The 24,230-nt window shown below is 43.9% G+C and overlaps 1 long non-coding RNA gene across 7 annotated transcripts in view; it reads right to left on the bottom strand.

Annotated features, from left to right (window-relative positions):
- Positions 1–10,858: 10,858 nt before the first annotated feature.
- Positions 10,859–24,230, bottom strand: part of LOC102550774 (uncharacterized) — a 31,474-nt gene continuing 18,102 nt past the window's right edge. For 4 of the 7 annotated variants that reach the window (XR_015628099.1, XR_015628100.1, XR_015628102.1 and 1 more), the window contains exons 4-5: positions 18,854–18,950; positions 14,277–16,837 (exon numbers count right to left, since the gene is read on the bottom strand). This is a non-coding gene — a long non-coding RNA (uncharacterized LOC102550774). Of the gene's footprint in view, positions 16,838–18,065; positions 18,199–18,853; positions 18,951–24,230 lie in introns of all 7 variants that reach the window. The other 3 variants (XR_015628098.1, XR_015628097.1, XR_015628101.1) reach the window with 2 other exon arrangements.

Genomic DNA, 24,230 nt, shown 5'->3' with positions numbered 1-24,230 from the left:
AACTTTGGCATTCTCTCTCTCTCTCTCTCTCTCTCTCTCTCTCTCTCTCTCTCTCTCTCTGTTCTTCTTCTTTTCCTTTGTCCCTCTGACATTCTCTTTGTTTCATGCTGGGAAGTTTTAAATATTCAGCATATCTAACTTTTAATCCTTCTGAGTCTCAGAACCTCTGGCCTTTTGTTTATTACGATAAGGGGAATAGCAGGAGATCCTTGAGGGGATATTCCTGTGTTCTGAAATTAAATACTTAATATTTTATAAATGTTTTATCTATTGCCTGATCACAGTGCTTCGAGGAAGATAATCAAAATAAGCAAAATCGAAGCCTTAAAATGCAGACAATTTCCTAAAATTGAAAATGGAGGAAATTGAAGTGTCAGGGCTGATTCTGTTTGCCATGCCTGAAGCTCCTTGTTGTGTTTGCATTAATCATAAGGTTATAATATTCCCAACATGTTAGGAAAGTCATAAAAATAAATAAATTAAAAAAAACAAGGCAGTTAGGGAAAGGAAATATGAGTGTGTTATCCCAAGCAATGTGGTGCTTTTACCCCTTGAGAATTTTGAGGCAGAGTAACTAAGAAGACAGAAGTGGTTAAAAAGAAAAAATAGCATATGAAAAAAGTGACAATTTTAAAATACCAACATACTAGAAAAATTCTGTTAAACTACACTATAGTCATGCCTAGATCAAGCAATTTAGGGCTAAACTGACTAGAAACTGCTTTAGGGTCCACTTGTTTGTGTGCACATAGACGTGCCGTAGTGCACCAGTGGAGGTCAGAGGTCAGAGGTCAGAGGTCAGAGGACTAATTACTAAATAGGAGTCTAGTTGGTTCTCCTCTACCAAGTAAGCCCTAGGGATCGAACTCATGTGGTCCGGCTTGGCAGCAAACACCTTCACCCGCTGAGCCATCTTATAGACCTGTGTGGGTTGAGACAAGGCCTCACTCTGTGACATGAGCTAGTATGGAACTCACAATGTAGCCCAGGCTGAGACATGAACGCGCACAATGTAGCCCGGGCTGAGACATGAACAGGTACAATGTAGCCCAGGCTGAGACATGAACGTGCACAATGTAGCCCAGGCTGAGACATGAACGCGCACAATGTAGCCCAGGCTGAGACATGAACGCGCACAATGTAGCCCAGGCTGAGACATGAACGCGTACAATGTAGCCCGGGCTGAGACATGAACGGGCACAATGTAGCCCAGGCTGAGACATGAACGCGCACAATGTAGCCCAGGCTGAGACATGAACGCGCACAATGTAGCCCAGGCTGAGACATGAACGCGCACAATGCAGCCCAGGCTGAGACATGAACGCATAAGCAAACTCAACCCCTTCCCACCTTGCTTTCCGTCCTGGTGTTTATCTCAGCTGTAGAAAGAAACAAGGACAGCCTCCATCTTCTGCATCCCTCTTTCTCTCCCGCTTTCCCTGTGTTCCTAAGGCAGCCTACATTGCTTTAATATCCAGTACCCGAGCCTCTCGTGTTTTAAAGGGAACATGGGTTTTTTTCTCTCTGGTGAGGTGGTTACAGGCAGTGGCAGGCGCCTAGAGCTGTGAAGAGCTACGCTTATGAATGGCAAGTGCCGCCATCTTACCAAGGGATCGGAGTAAATGTCACACAGAATTAGATTCGAGCAATGTCACGTGCTGCTGACAAGCTACCTTAGGAGAGGCACTGTGTCACCTGCGTGCCATCTGCTACATTTACCTTGACTGATCATCGCAAAGACACACGCACGCAAATCCGCGCTGAGGACATTTAAATCATCTGTTAAAAATGTGTAAAGTTTCTTTTGCGAAGGTTGGAGAGCATTTAAAAATATCAAAATCACGAAACTTTTAGTTAACTTAGTCTTACTTTTACTCATTTTATTTTATTATTTATTTATATTTTAGTTCATTTCGCCTTAGGTTAGGGGAGACTCAAAGCACATTAAAGCCGTCAATCCGAATGCTGGATTTTTGTCTGTGGGGGTTCGATAGTCTACAGGCCATGAGAGAGGTCAGTGAAGGACTATTCAGGAACATTTAAGTGGGGACTGTAGGTTAGAGAATGGTATAACTTTATTGTCAACACTTTTGGGGAATAGTTCTGTAAGAGAATGGCCTTGTTTACAGAAAAGGTGTCATGAACCACCAGGAGGGCACAGGTCATAGGTACCCCCTCTTTTTCAGTGGTTCAGAAAAAAAATGCATTTGCATACGTCCCTGCAGTAAAATTTACTTAGTGGATCCATATAAAGAAAAGTATATCATTTTTTGTGGCATCGTTTCAAGAACACCCAGAAAATTGTTAAAAAAAAAAACATTGTTAAATGAAGAATATTGTTTTTGTATTTATTCATGGAGCCATCTCTAATGATGACATCATATGTAAATATGTTAGAGTGAGGAAAGAGCCCACCTGGGGGTATCTGGAATCACCTAGGAGACAAGCCTCACAGACCTGTGAAGGACTGTATAAATTAGGTTAGCCTCTGGGAGTGTCCCTGAGGGCTAACCTTCAATAGCTTTATTGCCATAGAAAACCCCTTCCTAGCCAAGCATGGTAGCCCATGGCTTTAATCCCAGCACACAGGATGCAGAGGCAGGCAGATTTCTGAGTTTGAGGCTCACCTGGTCTGCAGAGCAACTTCCAAGACAGCCCGAGCTACACAGAGAAATCCTGTCTTGAAGAAAGACAACAATGACGGGACCCATTCTCATGGAAGACAGCCCCATTCCTTGGGCTGGGGGGAACCTGGGTGGTACAGCAGGCAAGGTGTGTTAGGCAGTAGCAGACACTACCCATCATCCCCTGCTTCCTGGGTGTGCATGCAGTGTAACCAGCTCCATCAAATTGCCGTCTTCAGGATCTCCCCCACCAGGATAGCCTAGAAGGAGTGATGTCAGAACAAGACCTTGAAACCACACTGACCTACCTATAAGATGGGGTAGGAATCAGTGGGTCAGTTTGTGGACCTGTGGCTCCTTCCAGAACACTTAGACCTAATGTTCATTTTACTCCTCTACTTGGCTCCTCTTACGTTCCCCCTCCCCATCCCTTCTCTTCCAATCCCCCATTCAGCCTTCCCCCAATTCCCCTCTCCCTCCCTTCCTCCCTCCTTCCCCTCTTCTTTCCTCCCTCCCTCCCTCCAACTTCACTTTCTTCCCCCTGGTTTTCAGAAGACACCCCCAGCCTCTCAAATATTAGACACGAAAGAAAACACGTGGCAGTCAGCATCATAGGTAGGAGGCGTGACAAGGGAAAAAAATCCCTGTTCACAAAGCGAGCTTGTTTCCCCTTGACATTATGCAATGAAGAATAGATAGGAATTCTCCTTCGGGTCGGATTGCAGTCCCTACAGGGCCACTCAGCAAAAGAGGCATGTATCATAGGAGATGCCTTCAAAGGGAACATTAATGTGTATTTTAAAGGTAATGGGTTAGACACATCCATCATAGGAGGAATGTAGTACAAAATAGCGAATTAAGTATTTATACATTCCATTGAAGCCTCGCGTATATTCCAGAGGGAAAAGTCCTAGAGAGACGGGCCTTCCCCTTTGTTCTGAGTCTGTTTTTCCAATTGTTCCGACGCAGCTGTGGGCTTCTCAGTCCTTTTGAAGTTGATTAGATCAGAAAGCAGAGACCCGCCTGCCCTGCATGCCCAATGACACCCAGAGTATATATTCCAGACATGGAGAATCTCTATCGTAATGGGGTTTGGTGTCGTGCGGGCCTCCGAGTAATTCCCTGAATGGTAGAGTGGCTGCATTTGTACGCCCTTTGTATCGCAGTGCACAGTGAACACACACACTCGCATGCAGCCTGCTGATTAAAATAGAAATGACTGTGGGATTTATGGGGCCCGGCTATGACTCTGCTCTTGCAGCACTCGGTGAAACAGAATCCAAGCTGGGGATTTCTTTGGAGCAGTTTGGATTTTGTGAGGCAGGGTCTCATGTAGTCTAGGCTTGCCTGGAACTCCCTACGTAGCATAGAATGACTTTGAACTCTTGGCCTTCCTGCCTCCAGCTCTTGTGTCCCGCGATCATCAGCATGGAGACCCAAGTTCAATCCCCAAACCCCATGTGAAAAACCAGGCATGGTATCTCTCTCTGGTCATCCTAGTGTTGCGAAAGTGAAGTCAGGCAGATCTCTTACCGGGGAGCCAGTCTAGCCTAATGTGTAGGCACCGGGCCCCAATGAGAGACTGTGTCTCAAAACCAAGTTGGACGGTACCTGAGGAATGGCACCCAAGGTTGACCTTTGGCTTCCATTCTCAAAGGCCCGTGTGCATCCTTGTGTTCACCTGGGATCCTGCACACTTAGCAACATGCACACACCAGGGCAATGCATGCTAGCTTTGAGGAGGGGGCAGTTTAAAGCTGGGAGTCAATGCATGTCCTCATTCCAGATGAGGAGAGAACCTCAACTGAGAAAATACCTTCATAAGATTGGGCTCTAGGCAACCCTGAAGCACATTTTCTTAATCAGTGACTGATGTGGGAGGGCCCAGCCCATTGTGAGTAGTAACACCCATGGCTGGTAGTCCTGGGTTCTATAAGTAATCATGTGAACAAAGCCAGTAAGTAGCACTCATTTATGGCCACTGCGTCAGGTCCTGTCTCCAGGTTCCTGCCCTGTTTGAGTTGCTGCCCTGACGTCCCTCAGTGATAAACAGTGACTTGGAGGCCTCAGTCAAGTGGATCATTTCCTTTTCACGTCACTTCCCGTCACAGAGTTATGTCACAGCAATAGAAACCCTAAGAAAGACCACAAGAGTCTCTGGCCATACTGTTTGGTGATTAGGGTTTGTGAATCCCTAAGGTCCGGTCAGGCTCTCAGACACTACGTTGAAGATGTATGTCCAGCCTCCCTGTCTCTGCTAACATTTTTAAAGCTTTAGCAGTTTGGATAAACTGAGTTGTACAGGAAACTGTAATATTCTGTAAGAAGACACACTATGAAAGGATCAGGAAAATAAGGCTGCTGGCCTCTCAGTGGACTGTATTTATGGTTTAAAGTTTTATTTTGATATTAAAAAATCTTCAATTAAATCTTTCTTAATATACCACGGAATGGTTATGTTAGCTTTCCTTCCTTCCTTCCTTCCTTTCTTTCTTTCTTTTCTTTTCTTTCTTTCTTTCTCTTATTTTTGAGACAGGGTTTCTCTGCATAGCCCTGGCTATCCTGGAACTTACTCTACAGATCAGACTGACTTCAAACTCAGACATCTTTCTGTCTCTGTCTCCCAAGCGCTGGGATTCAAGGTGTTCACCACAGCCAGCGTTATGTTGGAGGTTTCTTTACTGTACCTTCCTTCCTTTTATACATCTGGGGCCAAACACCCAAGAGGGGCACAAATGGACCACGTTCTAAGAGTCCCAGCCTTTTCTAACCGAACCAAGTTGCTGATTTGACTCTCTTAATATCATGCCTTTCTTCTGCCTTCTGCTACCTACAAAAAAAAACTTGGCTCCAAATTTTAGAGTCTGCCTCTTCAGAGGCTTCCCTTCCATGGTGATTCTGATGACAGGAGTATTTATCAGGCAAAGAAAGAGCTTGCCTGCCCTCAGGGCTAGGCAGTGAGCAGGAAAACTTAAGCAATTGACTGACAGAGGTACTTATTCCTTACCAGAACTAAAGTTTTGTGAGAATCATCAACTGACTGTTTCTACTGACAGATGGACACTAGTTCTGCAGCCTATGCCCAGAGGGCAAGGGACTTCAGCAATATCATGATTTCTGGGGACTTCAGTGGCAGTGAGAGGCAGAGACACCCACAGAATCACTTTGGAAACCGGCGAGGGCACCCACTCTTGTTAACCAGTGATGATGAACCACTTGGTCTGTGTCCATGTGACTCAGAGGCCAGCTGTCCCTTAGAAGAGCTCCCTTTGACGGAGACGGGTGCTCCAGAAAGAGGCTGCCTATTGTAGCTTTGCATTCAGATGGACCTGAGTCAGAACAACCTAGGAACAAATGCATCTGGAAAGGAGGGGCTGGATCGCTAAGCTCCCCCTTCCTATTGGTGACCTACAACCCAAATGTGTCCCTACCCTCTTAGGTTTTAGCAAGACCCATAAACCAATGTTTGAGGAATAATAAACCTAATACCTTTATACGTGCACATGTGGAGGTCAGAGGTTGATGCTGGTCCTCTTCTGCGATTGCTCCCCAAAATATATTCTATGTTTATTTGTGTATAAGAGGGTGTCTACATATCTGTGTGTCTGTATCTGTGTGGTCCAGTGTGTGCAAGAGCATGTATATGTGTATGTAAGTGTGTGTGTGTGTGTGTGTGGTTCAGTAAATGTAATGAGTATGTGTGTATTAGTTTGTGTGTAAGTGTGCATGCATGTATGTCTCTGTGTGTGAGTGTGTGTGATATCTGTATCTGTGTGGTTTAGTATATGTGGTTTAGTATAGAATGTGTGTGTCTGTGTATCTGTATCTATGTGGTCCAGTGTGCATGAGTGTGTATAAATGTGTGTGTGTGTGTGTGTGTGTGTATGAGTCTATGGTTCAGTATATGTAATGACCGTGTGTGTGTTTGTGTGTGTGTGTGTGTGTCTCTCTCTCTCTCTCTATGGTTCAGTATATGTAATGACCGTGTGTGTGTGTGTGTGTGTGTGTGTGTGTGTGTGTCTATGGTTCAGTATATGTAATGACCGTGTGTGTATGTGTGTGTGTGTGTGTGTGTGTGTCTGTGTGTGTCTGTGTATGTAATGTGGATCAGTATATGTAATGAGTATGTGTATATTAATGAGTATGTATGTGTGTGAGAGAGAGTGTATGTCTCTCTGTGTTAGTGTATGTGATGTGAGTCTGTATAGTTCAGTATATGTGCATGAGTGTGTGTGTATGTGTGTATGTGTGTATGTGTGTGTGTATGAGTGTGTGTTTCTCTGTGTGTGAGTATGTGTGGTGGGTGTTGGCACAGGAAGTCAGAAGACAGCTTGCTGGCATAAGTTGTGTTCTTTTCCTCTATGTGTGGATTCCAGAGATTGAATTCAGGTTGTTGGACTTTGCAGCAAGTGACTTGGCCCAGTGACACTGGCCTTCACAGTAACTTGGACAGGGTCTGTCACGGAACACAGAACATGCAGTTTGGGTTAGACTGGCTGGCCAGCAAGGCCCGAGGACCCATCTTTCTCACTGCTCGGGGTCACAGATATGCATCGCTGTGCTGGCTTGTCCCAGCGCTGAGCTCTCCCTGCTCCTCCTGCTTCTGCGCTCATCCCAGCCGTCCCCTCAGCCCTTGACATTCTATCTGACTGTATTCACACTGTGAGCGTGGAAAGAATGATTAAATAGCTGGTGCGTGGCTTTTCATCTTTACGGAAACGACGTGGCTCTCCACCGATTGTCTCAAACTTTGTTGGAAATTGTGGATTACCCTTTTTTTTCCAAGGGAAGTAGAGATATGATATTGCTGTCTAGGGTGTCTTGCAATAAAGCGGAGCTTACAGAAAGGTGTATTTCCTCATAAGGTTTCCTTTCTTCCTCTTCTTTCAATTGCTATGTGTTTCTAGGAATTATGCCCAAAACCACGGTTTTGCACATATACAATTCTAGGCTGATATAACTGGCAAAGCTGAGGAGGGGGAGTGGAGAGGAACGATACCTCAGCTATCGACATTTCAAGGAGAGGCATCCTCTACAAGTGTCAATTCTGAGGCTGAGACATGGAATTTCCTTTAGAGCTCTGGAAAAAAAAAAACCCTTCCAATTTAGAATGAAAAATAATGACTTAGAAAACACACCATTTTCCCCTTCCTCGGATGTTCACGGAGAGACTACACACCTTGTACAAGTTTTAGGGTGTAGGAAGGCATCCTGGATGAGCGAGGTGACGTGTGAGCTCTTCTCATGTATCACAGGGACAGTCAGGCAGCCGTTCGAGTGCCAAAGTGTATGTGGCAGCTGCTATGCTCTCATCTGTGAAAAACTGACAGGAAAAAAAATTTAACAGAAAGAAAGGTTGCTTCAGGTAAGTGATATGTCTAAAGCCTCCTTTAAAAAATATGCTATTTCAGGGACTGGGGAGATGGCTCAGTGGGTAACATGCTTGTCACACAAACATGAGGATCTGAGTTAAAATCCCAGAACCTACATAAATGCTGGATGAGGTAGCATGCAAATATAATTCCAGCATGCCTGACAACATATAGGAGATGGGAACAGGCAGTCTTTGAAGTTTTTGGTCCATCTAGCATGGCATACACAATGACAACAGACCATAACTTAAGAGATGTGGAAGGCAAGGACTTACACCTAATGTCTGAAGGTCAGATGAGCACAGGGGCATCACACACACACACACACACACACACACACACACACACACACACACACTCACACACATGTGCACACGCACACAAGGCAACCATGCACACACATGTGCACATGCACACACACGCATGCAATTACACACACGTGTGTGCACACCCACACCCACGCATGCATGCACACACGTGCACACACATATGCACATGCACGTGCACACACATACATGAATGCATGCACACACACTCATGCACATGCACACACATGCATGCATTTACACACACGTGTGTGTACACACCCCCACACACATACATACATGCACACACATGCACACACATAGGCACATGCACATGCACACACATACATGAATGCATGCACGCACACACACAGGGACACTCATCACACACACGGATGCAAGCACACACAAGCATGACAAGCTGTTTCTGTATTTGGGAATAGTTACCAGGGAGTTTGTGACAAGCAGTGTCTTCCAGGGACTGAACTCTTAGGTAGGAGCTGAAGAGGAAGGACGGGCCTGGGCACTGAGCTCAGCCGCCCACAGCCACTCACTCTCTGGATACTCGGTTTGGAGAAGAGAGAGGAGAGAGAGGAGAGCGTGGGCCTCATCTCCCCCATTTGCAATATTGAATTGGGCCCGTTGTAAACTGTGCTAATTTATTTTTCATTGAACCACGGAGATTAATTAATCCTTTGTTTTGCTGGATTAATGAGAAATCAATATGCCGAAGGGAGAAAAGGGAGAGCGATTTCCACTCCAGGAACAAAGCACCCAGGTAGTCCAGCCTTTTTATCTCCTGTGTTTACAAAGCATGTCATACCAGAGATAACATGTGTGCCATTTAGAGCTCTCTCTCTCTCTCTCTCCCTCTCTCTCTCTCTCCCTCTCCCTCTCTCCCTCCCCCCCCCCTCTCTCTCTCTCTCTCTCTCATTTTTAACTACAATACCTTCAGTTGGTGTGTGTTTCGGGTAAATGCAGGCCACTGGGACAATGCAGTAAGAATCATCAAGGCAAAGGAAGTGGCTTTTGGTGGCTTCCTCTTCCCCCTCAAACTTAAGTCAATTTATACAGTTGTTTACCCCTTCATAGGACAAGACAGTCAACTCATCAACCGCTGAAGTAAACCTGGCCACTGGCTTTATTTGGGTCATTCCAAAAGATACAGGCAGATATAACGAATGTCAGTTATCTTCACTGCTAATACTCTCTCTCCCGTGTTTCTCCATCCCACTGAAGCCTTTGTGGTTGCACAAGTGGAGGAGGAGTATGCTAGGACATGGACATTTTGCTAATGGCTACCCCACCAAAAGAAATGATACCCCCAATCCAAGGGTCTCATGATCTCCTCCCCCAACTGTGATGGATGGTCCATCATGGTAGACAGTCATGACTCCTGGCATGAGATTGTGGACCATTACAGTAGAAAGTCACAGCAACAGGTATGCCAGGTAGCTGGTCACAATGCATCCACCGTCAGGAAGCAGGGAAACATGAATGCTGATGCTCCTTCTCCCTTTGTTCAGCCCAAGATCCCAGCTCATGGGACACCCACTTTCAGACTAGATTTTCCCTCCCCAGTTAAACCTTTCTAGAAATGCCCTCTAGAAATGTATCTCCTCTGTGCTTTCAAATCGTATCAGTTGACAAGATTGTTACCTTCAGATAAAACTGAGAAGATTCTCTTCATGCCTATACATCAGGTCATTCCACACCAGAATTAGTTCAAGTTCTATCTTTTAAAGTTTTGTCGAAATTCATGGTTTTAAGGTTTATTTTATTTTTGATTACATGTAATGTGTGTGGTCACGTGTGAGTATGGTGACCTGTGGATCCCAGTACAAGGAGCTGGATCCCCTGTTCCTTGAGTCACAGGCCATTATAAGCTGCCTGACATGGGTGCTGGGACCCAAATTCACACGCTCTGCAGTAGCAGTATACACTGTAATACCTGGGCTCTCTCCAGCCCTATGGCTGTATTTATTTAGTGGTCTCTTTATTTGCATCACTGTGTGTAGAGTCCTGTGGTACTGGGCAGTGGAGGCTATTCCTGGCCCATAGTCATCAAAGTGATATATTAAAATATGCTGAATGGAAAAACATCAAACTCCACAGAAAAGCTCGTTTTCAGATATTAAGGGATAGGCTCTTTGGGAACATCGCTGGGACATGAACTAAGCAGTGACTGTTCTCCGCTGGGAGACAAATCAGCACATGTGTTTTCAGAGAATGAATCTGCTTGGATCTGAGTCAGAAGCAGGTGCCCAAACACTAGTAAGAAAATCGAGAAACAAAACAAAGCAACAACAGCAACAACAACATGCGGAACATTTCCAAGGAAGGGGTTGGTGTGCTTTCAACAAGCAGACACAAAGGTGCTGGCCAGCCCAGCCGTGAGTGCCCTCTGCAGTAGCTGAGCCCATCCACTCTGCGTTTGCAGTTTGTTTTCAAAGACATGTGCAGTAGTCACTCGCTGTAATCACGTCCCCGTGAGCAATGATGAAAGAGTAACCTTAGATTAAATCTCAATGTTGATTAAAGGACAACGCAGCCAGTGCTTTAAAAAGAAATTTTAATTGATAGTGACAAGGTAAGAAAGTGGAAGGAAATTAATATTTGGAGAGAGCCAAGTACTATGCTAATTACGGAAAACCCTCGTTTAATATTCATGACCCATGTAACACCGGATCAGCCAAGTGTGTGTGTGTGCATGCACAGGCCAGGGGACAACCTCAGGTGTCATTCCTCAGGTGCCATCAATAATTTTTTTTCGAGACAAATTCTCTCACTGGCCTAGAGCTCACCAAGTAGGCTACACTGGCCAGTCAGTGAGCCCCAAGATCCACCTCTCTGTTCTCCCAGAACTAGAATTAAAATGCACCCCACAATGCCCAGCGCTTATTTTGTACAATTTCTGTGTAAATGATAATATTATTGTTTTAATACACATAATATAAACATTATATATTTACATATAATGTAATTATTTAAAATTATATATTTACATATGATATGATTAATATAAATATATAATGCTTACAAATCTGTGATATTTTATATTTTAATTATAAATACATAGTAGAATGATAATATAATAAAGCATTACATACAATTTATTAACACATATAAATATATTTATATAACCTTGATATTAATATATTATTTTTGGCAATTTAATAATATATATGAGTAACTATAAATGTAATAAAATAATGACCAAACTCAGGCAAACATGTGCCTAACCAAGCCATCTCATCAGGTGTTCAGGTATTCTTTTTTTTTAAGATTTATTTATTTATTTTATGTATGTAAGTACACTGTAGCTGTCTTCAGACACACACCAGAAGAGGGCATCGGATCCCATTACAGATGGTTGTGAGCCACCATGTGGTTGCTGGGAATTTAACTCAGGACCTCTGGAAGAGCAGTCAGTGCTCTTAACCGCTGAGCCATCTCTCCCACCTTTATCAGGTAGGCATCCTTAGACTCACCATACCAACAGGGCAGCAGGAGTTTCTCTTTCAGCTGCATCTTTTCAGATCTAACAATCTGGACTCCAGAATTCTGTTGCTGTCACTGAGTTTTAAAGACGATGCGATCGCTAGTCTGTCTTGGTGAGGGGATGGTGCTCTTGTCCTGGAGGAGTCCTACATAGCTCTGTTGGACCATCCTGTCGTCTTAAGACTTGCCAAGTGGCAGCATCTCCTTGGCTGCTGGTGTTTTCAGGATTGTGAATACCGTCAGGGGGTAGTTTGTTTTCTTTCCTTACTAAAATACCCATCTATCTGTGGTCGTTTGAAATGAGCCAGCCTTGTTCTCCATCAACCATTTGCCTTGACTCATGGGCTCCTTCCAAGGAGTCCGTTCCTAGACAGGGATTCCTGAACCTGTGGTTTATTAGGCTTTTACAGTAAACACCAAGGGAAAGCACTTTAGGGACCAAAGGGAAGGGGAAGAATCAAGGGGCATGCACCCAGGCAACAGCAAGCAGCCCAGTCTTGATTGACAGCGGACCTTGGAGCAAGCTTCAGGGCAAAGTATTTTTGTTAGGAGGTGGAGAAGTGTTGGCTAAAAGCCATCGTCTCCAGTGGTGGGGCTTCTAGGAGCCTTTGGTATGGTGGGTGGCTCTCACAGCAGCTGTCACATGGGAAGATGCTCTCAAGAAAAGAAATCTGGACCAGTTGTGAGCACAGTCTCCTTTTGACATTCAGGGTTTGGATGTCGGCCAACTGTGCAGTCCATGGGAGATCAGATCCAACTCCCCTTCCCTCTGTCCTTGCAAGAAGGGTATGTGCTCCTCAGGAAATAGCGCTGTATCTCACAGTCGAGCCTGCTCATTCCTGGCAAAGCGATACACATCTTTGGATACAGGAGAGAGTACAAGGTTGTACCTTCTTCACAAGCTGTTTTTAGCATCCTTTCAAATAAACCATTCTATTTTTATTTTTTAATCTTTTGAGGTTTGCTGTAGCCTGTGCTTTATAAAAATCTGAGGAAGTAAATAAAAATGTAAAACTCAAAAAAACAAAAAACAAACAAAAAATGATGTGACATCATTTCCTGCTTGTGTTTGACTGCTTCTCCATGACGTCAATGACCACAGACTATAAATATGTCTGTGCATGACATCCCTTAATATCTTAAGGGACTGATCCAGGATATCCCACAAATACCACGGTCTATAGATGCTCAAATCTTCATGACTGAATGCAAATCCTAGCTCTCCAATAAATGGTCTTCATGCATTTATTAAATGAATGCCAATCTCCCATGGTTAAGGAAATCTCCAGCAAGTCTCTGGGCAGTGTTCCTCACATTCTCATGTATGTACAGCTTGAGCATTCATAATTGTCTGTTTCTATGTACAGCTTTTCTCCAAGCCCACCAAGGAACCCATAACTATGTGTCTTTAAATTCCAATGGGTCAGTTTCCAGGTAATAATGCTACCACACGTCTTGTGAAAACCAATAGAAACATGAAGAACACGTTTGCTGAAGTTTTAGAAAACCTTTGTCAGGTAGGATTGCTTGCCCTGTGAGCAGAATCTGAGAGGGCTGTCACTAGGTTATCGACTTGCTGAGGGTGTGCTCTCATGAGAACGTTACAATTCAGCCCAGAAAGCCAACTAGAGTGGAAAGAAAGATTTGGGCAAAGAAGGAGTCTTAGAAATCTAGCTTCAGCTTGCTCCTTGATAGTGAAATGTGGCACAGGTTTGTCTGCTACTAGGCAAAGTGGTTTTGAAGGAACAAGTGGTGGTGGTGGTGGTGGTGGTGGTGGTGGTGGTGGTGGTGGTGGTGGTGGTGGTAGGGTGCTCACATGTGCATGCATGCAAACATGTATGATGCCTGCACTTGAGGGTATATGTGTAGGTGTAGATCTGTGTGTTTTTTAGTGAGGTTGTGTGTGTGTGTGTGTGTGTGTGTATACATGTGGGAGGGGTTGTGTATCGATATGTGTATATGTGTATATGTATGTAAATAGTGTCTCATACAGCCCAAGTCCATCTCGATCTCATTATAGAATTAAAAATGACTGAATCCTGATCCTCTTGCCCCTCCTTCTGAGTGACAGAATTATAGGTATGTTCATCGTGCTCTGCAAGGGGCTGGGTTACGTATCTACGGTCTTTAAGCCATCCCAGAAGGTGGGTACACAGGCTTGGTAAAGGAGACCCACTAGGCTTGGGAGAACATTACCTGTAGCAGGCATCTGAGTACCCTACAGGAATAAAAAAAGGAAATGGAGCTAGTGCCTTTTTTGAGATCTCACTACCTCCCTGATGCGTGCACAGTCTGCCCAAAAGTGTGTTTATCCTGCTTCCAGCCAGAGTATAATGTTATCAAACATAATCATGGTCCGAGGTAAACAATTCGGTCCCCTCTTCTACGCAAGCTCACTGATGGAAGGCTATGTGATCGTTTCGGGTTCTCCTGGGAAGGAAGGGAAATGCTCCCCATAAAATTACATACAGTGCTTTTTCTAAAAAATTTATTTATTATATATAAATACACTGTAGCTGTCTTAGACACACTGAAGAGGGCATCGGATCCCATTACAGATGGTTGTGAGCCACTATGTGGTTGCTGGGATTTGAACTCAGGACCTCTGGAAGAGCAGTCAGTGCTCTTAATCAAATGAGCCATCTCTCCAGCCCCATACAGTGCTTTAATGTCTTAAATGACAGGATGGATCATCTTTCAGACAGTCTCAAACTGGAAGGAGTGTGCATGAAATTATAAAATTCATAAATATTTGTGGACCAAAGAGATAGGGTGAATTCATGCTATTAAAATTATATATAATCATACATTATTTTGCCTCTTTGAAATGAATTCAAACAATGAGTCATGTAAAAATAACTATTGCTTTAAAATAATGTATTTAAAATCATATTTGCCTGAATGTGTGTATGTGACCACATGTGACCCTGAGGCCAGGATGGGGAGATCAGATTCCCTGGAACCACAGCCCTGAACCACTGTGGGTACTGGGTTCTGAACTCAGGTCCTTTGAAAGATCAACAAATGCTCTGAATTGCTGAGCCATCACTCCAGCCCCATATAAGCAACTTTTAAAAAGATGTAGTCTCACTATGTGTCCCACACACGCCTTGAACTTGCCACCCTTCTGTCTCAGCATCCATAGTGCTAGGATAGAAAGTATGTACTGCCACAACCAACTTCAAATGCGTTCGAACCAGAGTAAGCACTCTCTGTGTAGTATACACACATGTTCTGAAACTTGCATTTAATCCAGAAGAGCTACAGGAGGTTTTCATAAATAATCACTATGTGTTATAATCTGAGAAAAAAAATAGTAGTTGGCTTCGTCAGTACCATTATTGGCTAGAATGATGTATGTATACACTCCCACCTAACTAAATATATCCTTAGTCACATGACCTTGCATTCTCCGGTATATAACCTAAAAACAGAGCAGAGGCTGGATAACTTTTTTAGATGTCTAAGTAAACGGGGCCAACCGCATCTCTTCAACCCTCAGCCCTCGTTCCCTCACATCTATCAAACGACAAGAATTAAGAAGGCAAAGGCAGGGTTAGGGAGGGGGGTCAGTGGGTAATGTGTTTGCTCTGCGAGCCTTTGGATCCCCAGAATCCACACAAGGCTGAGTTTGGTTGCATGTGTGATATGGCCCCAGTGTTCCTACACGAGAGGAGAGACAGAGACAGGAGAATCCCGGAATGACACAGCCCAGCTAAGGTGCCACGCACTGCAGTGTCCAGGCGGAGAACCATCCTCAACAAGACGGAAAGCAAGGACTGATACCCGAGGCTGTCTTCTGACCTCCGCATGCACACTGTGGCGCACAGACACCCTACACAGACAAATACACGCAGATTAAAAATAACGATTTTTTTTCAAGCCAAGGGTGACCCCGTTGGTCCAATGAAAACAGGATTCTGTGTTGGTGCAATGGCTCACTCTATGAGAGATTAGTGTTCTCCAAACTCCCCAATATTACCGTGAACGCCATAATATGAATTATATTAGTGCAAACATTACAAATATTAACAGTGCAACGTGTCTAATGAACATTCTTTGGGCAACAGCCGACTAAAATGAAACAGCCATTCTCATTATGATTTCGTTCCATTACTTAATTGAAATATGAGAGGTTTCTTTATTTATTCATTGTTAAAAAGTGCTTATTGCCTGAGCCCGCTAGTTACTATTACTGAAATTAAAAATAATGTAAATTACACAAAGCTATCTGAAGAGGCCAGCATAAAATTGCTTGCCCGGCTAGTGCCTCCGCTGGACTTGTCGAAGACACTATAAAAGCAAGAAGGAAACGGTTTTCTGGACCATTATTAGGGATTAAAGGTAGGTCCCAAATCTCTTTTGACTGGACTTATTGTCTCCTCTGGCTGGTGGTTTTTCTTTGATTTTTGAGTTGCTTATCAAAGAAGGCATTGCTGTGATCGTAAACAAAGGAAAGAGTTGTGGAGAAAGTGAATATCATTCACTGTTTTTCTCTTTGCCAGATTAGTTTTCTGTGCCACCGAGGAATTTACAAATTACCAGTTTTACAGTGTTGTGGGTTTCACAGGTTATATCACCAGTGCTTAAAAAAACAGACTGGTTTGAATTCCTTCTCAGCTCTACATGTTCTTAGTCCCGAAAGGTCAGACTCTTAGACCATCCCACCTTGTGCTCGGGAAGGTTGGTAACCAGGGGAGAGTTTCAGCCCAGGACACATGCTTCAGGTTTCTTTTTCCTCCTGTCTGAGAAACAACTTCTCTGAAGAAGGCATTTTAAGAGAAGGTGTGCGTCTCTCTGCCGGACCTTTCTGCTTGGCCCACGATGGGATTGTATCACAGAAAAATGGAATGGCTTCAGATGCTGTGAAACTGGGTCACCTCCCACCATCCTGATTGATCAGAACCGACACGGAAATCCTTGGGAGTGGGAATGACCCACGGAGACAGCAGCAGGGCCTGGCAATGCTTGCTTTCTTTTCTCTCTTTCTTTTTTCTCTGCCACGGTTTAGAGACCGTTTTCATCGCTAGTGTTTCTGTAGTTAAAAATACAAAAGACATTTAGTTTGTTTTCCAGGCTAACAAGAGGAGCCAAATGAACACTACTGTGCTTTTCCTTGTTTAATGTCTTTATGGTTTTAACAATAAGTAGAACATACAGATAATTTGTAATAAAGAAATCATTTCTGCTGCATCTTTGAATTCATTATTTGCTTGTTAGTGTAGACTGTGTGTTAAGCAATACTTTTTGCTTTTGCCATATTGCATGTGTTCTGTATACATGTATTCCTGTTTACATGTGTGTGGGCACATGTGTAGGGACACATATGTTTGGGCACTTGTGTGTGGGCACATGTGTCTGGGAATGTGTGTGGGCACATGTGTCTGGGAATGTGTGTGGGCACATATGTGTGGGCACGTGTATCTGGGAAGGTGTGTGGGCACATGTGTTTGGGCATATGTATGTGGGCACATGTGTGTAGGCACGTGTCTGGGAACATGTGTGGACACGTATGTGTGGGCACATGTGTCTGGGAACATGTGTGGGCACATGGGTGTGGGCACATGTGTCTGAGCACATACGTGTATGCGGATGAATGTCAAGGCCAAGGATTAATGTCTGGACTGATCTCTATTTTTCTCCTGGAGGCACGATCTCCAGGATATGTCTTTGCAGCTAGTCTAGGTAACCAGCTAAGGCCAGGGAGCCTTTCTCTGCTCCCATAGTGCACTGGGCATGTGCACTCTGGCACACTTACACTGCCACCATCCACTGAACCATCTTCCCAGCCTCACTAAGCCTTTGCTTTAGGAGCCAAGGTGATAGCGGTGAAAACAATGAATTTTCCTGCCTTCCTGAAACCAATGTTCTCCTAGGAAGAAATAGACAGCAACAGCAATGGCCACGAGAATAAATGACAGAGGAGAACAGGCAATGGTAATTACAGAGCAATGTAACGCAAGTGCTCCCAGTGCACAGTGTCAGAAAGTTTGTTTCTCTTTTGAGACTCTCACACCTTACAACTGTGCTCTGTGACTCACAGAAAGGTAAACCGAGGCTGCTGGGAAGAGTGGGGACACACAGGTGTTGAGGAATGCCTGGATATATTTCACATGAAAACTTGAGTCTGACGCTATTTCAGAGAAGAATAGGGAGACTGCAGGCACAGACTCTGCTGAGGGAAAGCCGTGCGGAGGTAGCTGGGGTGGTGAGCAAGAGGCAGTGCTCCATGGCGAGTCAAGAAAAGCAGCGGAGAAGCTCACCCAAGCAGCTTGAGGTTCATCCGCTGGGGGACTGCAGACAAGTGGCAAAGGACTAAGTCGTAAGAAGGCTGTTCTTATGTCTGTGTAGAGAACAGTCGGTGGGATGGTCAGGCGAGCAGCAAAGTCTGAGGGCCTGTTAGGAGATGAGCGCAGAAGTTGCAGTGCATGAAACTCTGGGTCAGACTAGGGTGGAAACTGTGGTGGGTCGTGCTGGATTTTGGCTGGAAAATTAAACATGTCTTCATGTAATGTGTAAGCAAGTAAGAAGAAGAAAATAGCTTCAGGGTTCTGAGTACCCTATTCACAGGGCTATGTCAGTCTAGTGTTATGCTTGAGTTTGTTTTTTATGCTTATATTTAGTATTAAGGTGCTCTAGAGAAATAGAACCAATACAGTGAATTGTATACTACAAAAGGGTGTGTGTGTGTGTGTGTGTGTGTGTGTATGTATATGTGTGTATGTATATGTTTGTGTTTAAGTATGTGTAAGTGTGTGCATTGTGTGTGACATATGTGTCTGTCTGTGTGTAATATGTATATTTACATGTATGATGAATGGATGGTGTGCGTATGTCAGTGTGTATAGTATATCTTGTTCAATTATAACATCAAATTGAAATTCTGAGGCTTACTAGATACACTCAAGTTACTGTTATCTGATTATTTCCTTGTGGTTTTAGGATATACTTCCGCTAACCGTTTCTGACGTGCAAAATTACTCTTAATCACAACTGAAACCTTTTATTAAGGAAAACATTACAAGTTCCATGTTGTGCCTCAATCACTCACCACCCCAGACTGGGACGCGCCTTCAATTTTTAGCAGAGGGTCAGTCACTGTTCAGCTTGCTACAGGCACAGTTCATCCTGGACAGTGGAGGTTTGGCCTAGAGGAAAATAGAAGACACAAAGAATGCTGTTGACTTATTTGTCCTCCTGGTAGTCAGCGATTGAGCACCCAGGCCGACCCACCTGTGCACAGCTACGTGCCCTGCTTGACTTTGGTGTTCTCTATGCTAGGTAAGAACATGGCGGCTGGGCTTCATTTCCCCATTACCATGACAACACACCGGGACACAAACCTAGGGAAGGAAGGGTTTCTAACGAAAGAAGGGCTTACCATTTCAGAGGGATAGAGTCCACCATGGCAAAGAAGATACAACAACACACGCTGGCTGTTCTCAGTGCAGCCACATACAGGAAGCAGAGAGGGAAAAGGATGCAGGCCAGGCTATTACCAGTTCAAGGTCTACTAGCCTTCCTCCAGCTAGCCATCTCTTAATCCCAAGGCTCTACTTTTTAAATGATTTATAACTTTCTCAAATGGCACCAAAAGTTAAGAACCTAGTGGCAAACATATGAGTCTGTTGGGAGACATTCCATATCCAAGCCACACCACCCACCTAGCAGCTCACTGTAGCTTTGTGGAATGCCTAGGTATCTAATCCCTAGTCTGCTCAGAGGAACCAGCAACCAGAAAGATAGAAACATGTCTCCTGGAGTTTGTCTCTGTAGGAGAAGGTCAATCCACAAGGAATGACTTGTAAAATGGCCTTGTGAGTAAAGTGACAGAGTGGGTTTCACAGGATAAAGGGTAAACTGAGGCATAACCCCTTTAATCAGGCTGAGAGTGATCAGAGGTTTATGAGATGTAAAGTCAGTCACGTGAGTAGCTAAAGAAAGCTGCTACAGGCACAAGGATGGACAGACGCTGGCCTGTTGTACGGATAGTCTTGTGACTGCAAGAAAATGAGTGGGGTGGGGGGGCAGTTAGGGGCTAGAATATGTGGCAGACCCCAGAGCTACACTGCTGTTGCTTGACCTGTCTCCATGAGTGTTTATTAACGTATGTCTCTTATACACTTACACCTTCCACAAATCCTCATAAAGCACAGAGGTCTCCACACAGAGAGGAGACATAACAGTGATTACCACTGTAACGTTTATTTTCACTGCATTGCCCAGTTTCACGGTAAGAGTTGACTAACTAGAAGTATTTGGTAGATACATTAAAATGGAAAGGAAAGGGGTGCAGGAATGGGTCAGCAGTTAAGAGTAAATTCTGCCTTTATGGAGGACCTGAGTTCAGCTCTTGGAAAGCGCATCGGTGGCTTACAACCATCTGTAGTTCTAGCTCCTGAGGATCCAACACCTCCATTGCCTCTGCTGGTACCTGCACTCGTGTACTCACTCACGAGCACATGCATACACACACACACACACACACACACACACACATACAGACACACACACAGAGACACACACACACTGACACACACAGGCACATGCATACACCCCCACACAACACACAAACACACACCCAGACACAGACACACACCCAGACACACACACACAGACACACACGCACAGACACACACACAGACACACACACACAGAATTTTTAAAAAGTCTTTTTAAAAAAATTTTATCAGGGAAAAGGAAAAGGATAAAGTAAAAAGAGGGAATCACTTGTTATTGAATTTGTGATAGTTAATTTTAATTGTTAATTTGACACAATCTAGAATTACCCAGGAAGAAAGTCTTGATGAGAGACTGCCTAGATTGTTGGTGTGGGGCCATATCTGTGTGACATCGTCTAATTGATGTAGAAAATTTTATCCTATTATGGGTGGCGCCATTCCCTAGGATGGGGATCCTGGACTATATAGGTGTAGAGATGGGACTACACAAGTGTCCAGTTGTGGCTGAAGACAAGTGAGCATGCTTCATTTCTTTCCTGGCTCTTGACTATAAAGTGTAAAAGTAGTGGCTTCAAGCTTCTGCTCTAGGACTCTCCACAGTGATGGACTGTAGGACGGGATTGTGAGCTAAGAGACTCTTCCCTAAGCTGCTTTTTGACCGTATATTTTACCACAGTGACAGAACAACAACTAGAAAAGAGATACTTGTAGTTTGCCAACCAAATGAATTTCTCCTTGCTTCCCACTTTGCTAGAGATCTACAATTTTGTCCAATAGTGTACATCACTTATCTCAGAGTTTCCATTGCTGTGAACAGACACCGTGACCAAGGCAACTCTTATAATGGACAACATTTAATTAGGGCTGGCTTACAAGCTCAGAGATTCAGTCCATTATCATCAAGGCAGGAAGCATGGCAGCATCCAGGCAGGCATGGCACTGGAGAAGCTGAGAGTTCTACATCTTGTTCTGCAGGCGAACAGGGGAAGACTGTCTTGCAAGCAGCTAAGAGGAGGATCTCGAAGCCCACTCCCACAGTGACACACTTCCTTCAACAAGGCCACACCTCCTAATAGTGCCACTCCCTATGAGTCAAGCAGCCACCATTTCCCAGCCATACACAACTGTTTTCTCTGAAAAGTGGTCTTTCTCCCAGGCTTAGAACATGCAATGTCAGGCGAATTCAAAGCTGGATGTGAGCCCCCTATTTGTTTCATCAATGAGTAACTTAGGAAACTTCATATGACCTGTTTTGTTCATTGAAACATGAGGAGGTTCTGGAAAATGGATCTTGTGTTTTGAAAGATGCAGGTAGTGGTTAGAGAGATGGCTAAGTCTTCAGTGCACATGCTACTTTTGCAGACCCAAGGTATAGTCCTAGCACTCGCATCAGTTGGCTCAGGAATACCTACATCTTCAGCTCTGGGGCACCCTCGAATACATGACAAATGCTGACACACGCACGCATATACATAAATAAAAAACAAAAGTCTTTGTAGAAACCTAGGTTGGTAAGGGAGACACCTTTGGATAGTGACTAATTAGGAAAGTGTGGCTGAGATTTCTGTATCTATCTAGACACGAGGACACATGCTTACGTCCAGAGAGGCTTGTCGTGATTTCATGGATGGTTCTGAGACTACCTACTCAGAATTACTGGCCTCTTGTTTTAGAAAAGAATGTCAGGGAAGAATTCTAAATACATTTGTAAAGAAATACCTTCCATCTATCTATCTATCTATCTATCTATCTATCTATCTATCTATCTATCTATCTATCAATCATCTATTTCCATTTTTCTTATCAGACATCCATCTATCTTCTACTTATTTTCTGTTTTTCTATCTACTATCTATCATCCATCTATCTATCATCCTCACCATCATCCATCCATCTATCTATCTATCTATCTATCTATCTATCTATCAATCATCTATTTCCATTTTTCTTATCAGACATCCATCTATCTTCTACTTATTTTCTGTTTTTCTATCTACTATCTATCATCCATCTATCTATCATCCTCACCATCATCCATCTATCTATCTATCTATCTATCTATCAATCATCTATTTCCATTTTTCTTATCAGACATCCATCTATCTTCTACTTATTTTCTGTTTTTCTATCTACTATCTATCATCTATCTATCTATCATCGTCACCATCATCTATCTATCTATCTATCTATCTATCTATCTATCAATCATCTATTTCCATTTTTCTTATCAGACATCCATCTATCTTCTACTTATTTTCTGTTTTTCTACCTACTATCTATCATCTATCTATCTATCATCCTCACCATCATCTATCTATCTATCTATCTATCTATCTATCTATCTATCTATCTATCTATGTATCTCTCTTATCTACTGCCTATATGTCTATATGTATCTCTATACCACCAACATCTCCTGTATTTCCTTGCTGTATCTGTAGCTATTTTTTAACCTCTAAATTAAGTTGCAGACTCATTTGTAATAAGATGAAAAATGCCCTATAAATCTAGCAATAGAGAATCATAAACTATTATCATTAAATCTTAGGTGTGCTTGTTAAAGGGTATTTAGAAACCTTTTACAGTATATACGAAAGGAATGTACAAGACATAAAATTTCATGTATATACTTTGGAAGGAGGAAACAGAGATCACAGGGAAGGGACAGAGGCAGATAAGTACCAATAGAGTAACTTCTGGGTAGTAGAATTACATGTATGAACTTTTTTGGCTTTTATACAAGTTTGTATTTAAGAGCTTTTGTATAAAGTAGATAAAAACTGATAGCTTTATAAAACTCAAAGATGATTCAAAGATTGCACAGATGTTTTCTAAAGTGACCCACGGACCCCCAGGTCCACCACCTTCCTCTTATGGCGCCCTCCACAAGGCTCTACCATCCACATGTAGACGTCACAATCACCAGTGCTGTAAAGAGTGAGGCAGATGGCCCAAGTGGGTAAAGCGGCTGCTGTGTAAGCCTGAATGACTGGACCCAGTCCCAGCACCCACATAAAGACCCAGGCGCACACTTATAAACCCAGTAGTGTGGCAGCAGAGACAGGAGGATTACCGTGCTCACTGGTCAGCCATCCTAGCATATCTGGTGAGTTCCAGGTAAAAGTGAGAGACCCTGCTTCAAAATCGAGGTGGCCGGCTGCTAAGAGAAGGCCATCTTAGCCATGTTCATTCCATGTCCTCCATCAGACTATAAGCAAGCAGGTACATGCATGCTTGTGAAATGTGCACCCACGGAAGAATGGAGAGAGAAGAGAAGAGAGGGAAGGTAAGGAGGGAGGATGGGAGGATGGATGGAAGGAAGGAGAAAAGAAGAATGAAAGGAAGAAAAGAAGCAAAGAAGGATGAGAAGAAGGGAAGAAGGAAGAGAAGGAAGGAGGGAAGGAAGGATGAAAGAAAGGAGAAAAGAAGAGTGAAAGGAAGAAGAAAACAAATAAGGAAGGGAAGAAGGAAGGGAGGAAGGGAAGAAAGGAAGAAGGAGGGAAAGAAGGAAGGGTGAGCTAGCTTGTAAGGAGCACGCTGGGAGGCGCCCTCCCCACTCTTCCTGCCCTCTGCACTCTCTCTCCCTTAAACAGCTAAAGAGCTGCTTCTCAATGAAGAGTGTGCGGGTCAGTCAACATAAGCGTGTGTTGGGTGACTCTGGAAGCGTTCGGCAGACTTTCACAACCTTCCTCTTACACAGTGGTGCAGCACATAGCCCATAAATCACCAGCTCCATTGGAGAGCTGTGATGGACTCTGTCTGGTCCTCACTGGGCCCTCTCAGGTCAGGGTACTGAGGATGAACAGTGCCGGCTTCTGCGTTACAAATGCTTTTCCAGCTCAGGGGCCAGGGCAGTATGAAACTCAGTGCAGTGTCACTGCGAACGGTGGCGGCGTGGTGCAAATTAGGATTCCAGTCAGCTCGAGTCAGGCAGGGACTTGGGGCCTCTGAGTTAATTTATGATAA

Source organism: Rattus norvegicus, chromosome 8 (assembly GCF_021556685.1).
Source record: "Rattus norvegicus strain SHRSP/BbbUtx chromosome 8, alternate assembly SHRSP_T2T, whole genome shotgun sequence".
Lineage (NCBI taxonomy): Eukaryota > Metazoa > Chordata > Mammalia > Rodentia > Muridae > Rattus > Rattus norvegicus.
The sequence above is the reverse complement of the archived record's forward strand: the minus strand, read 5'-3'. Positions and strand labels throughout refer to the sequence as shown.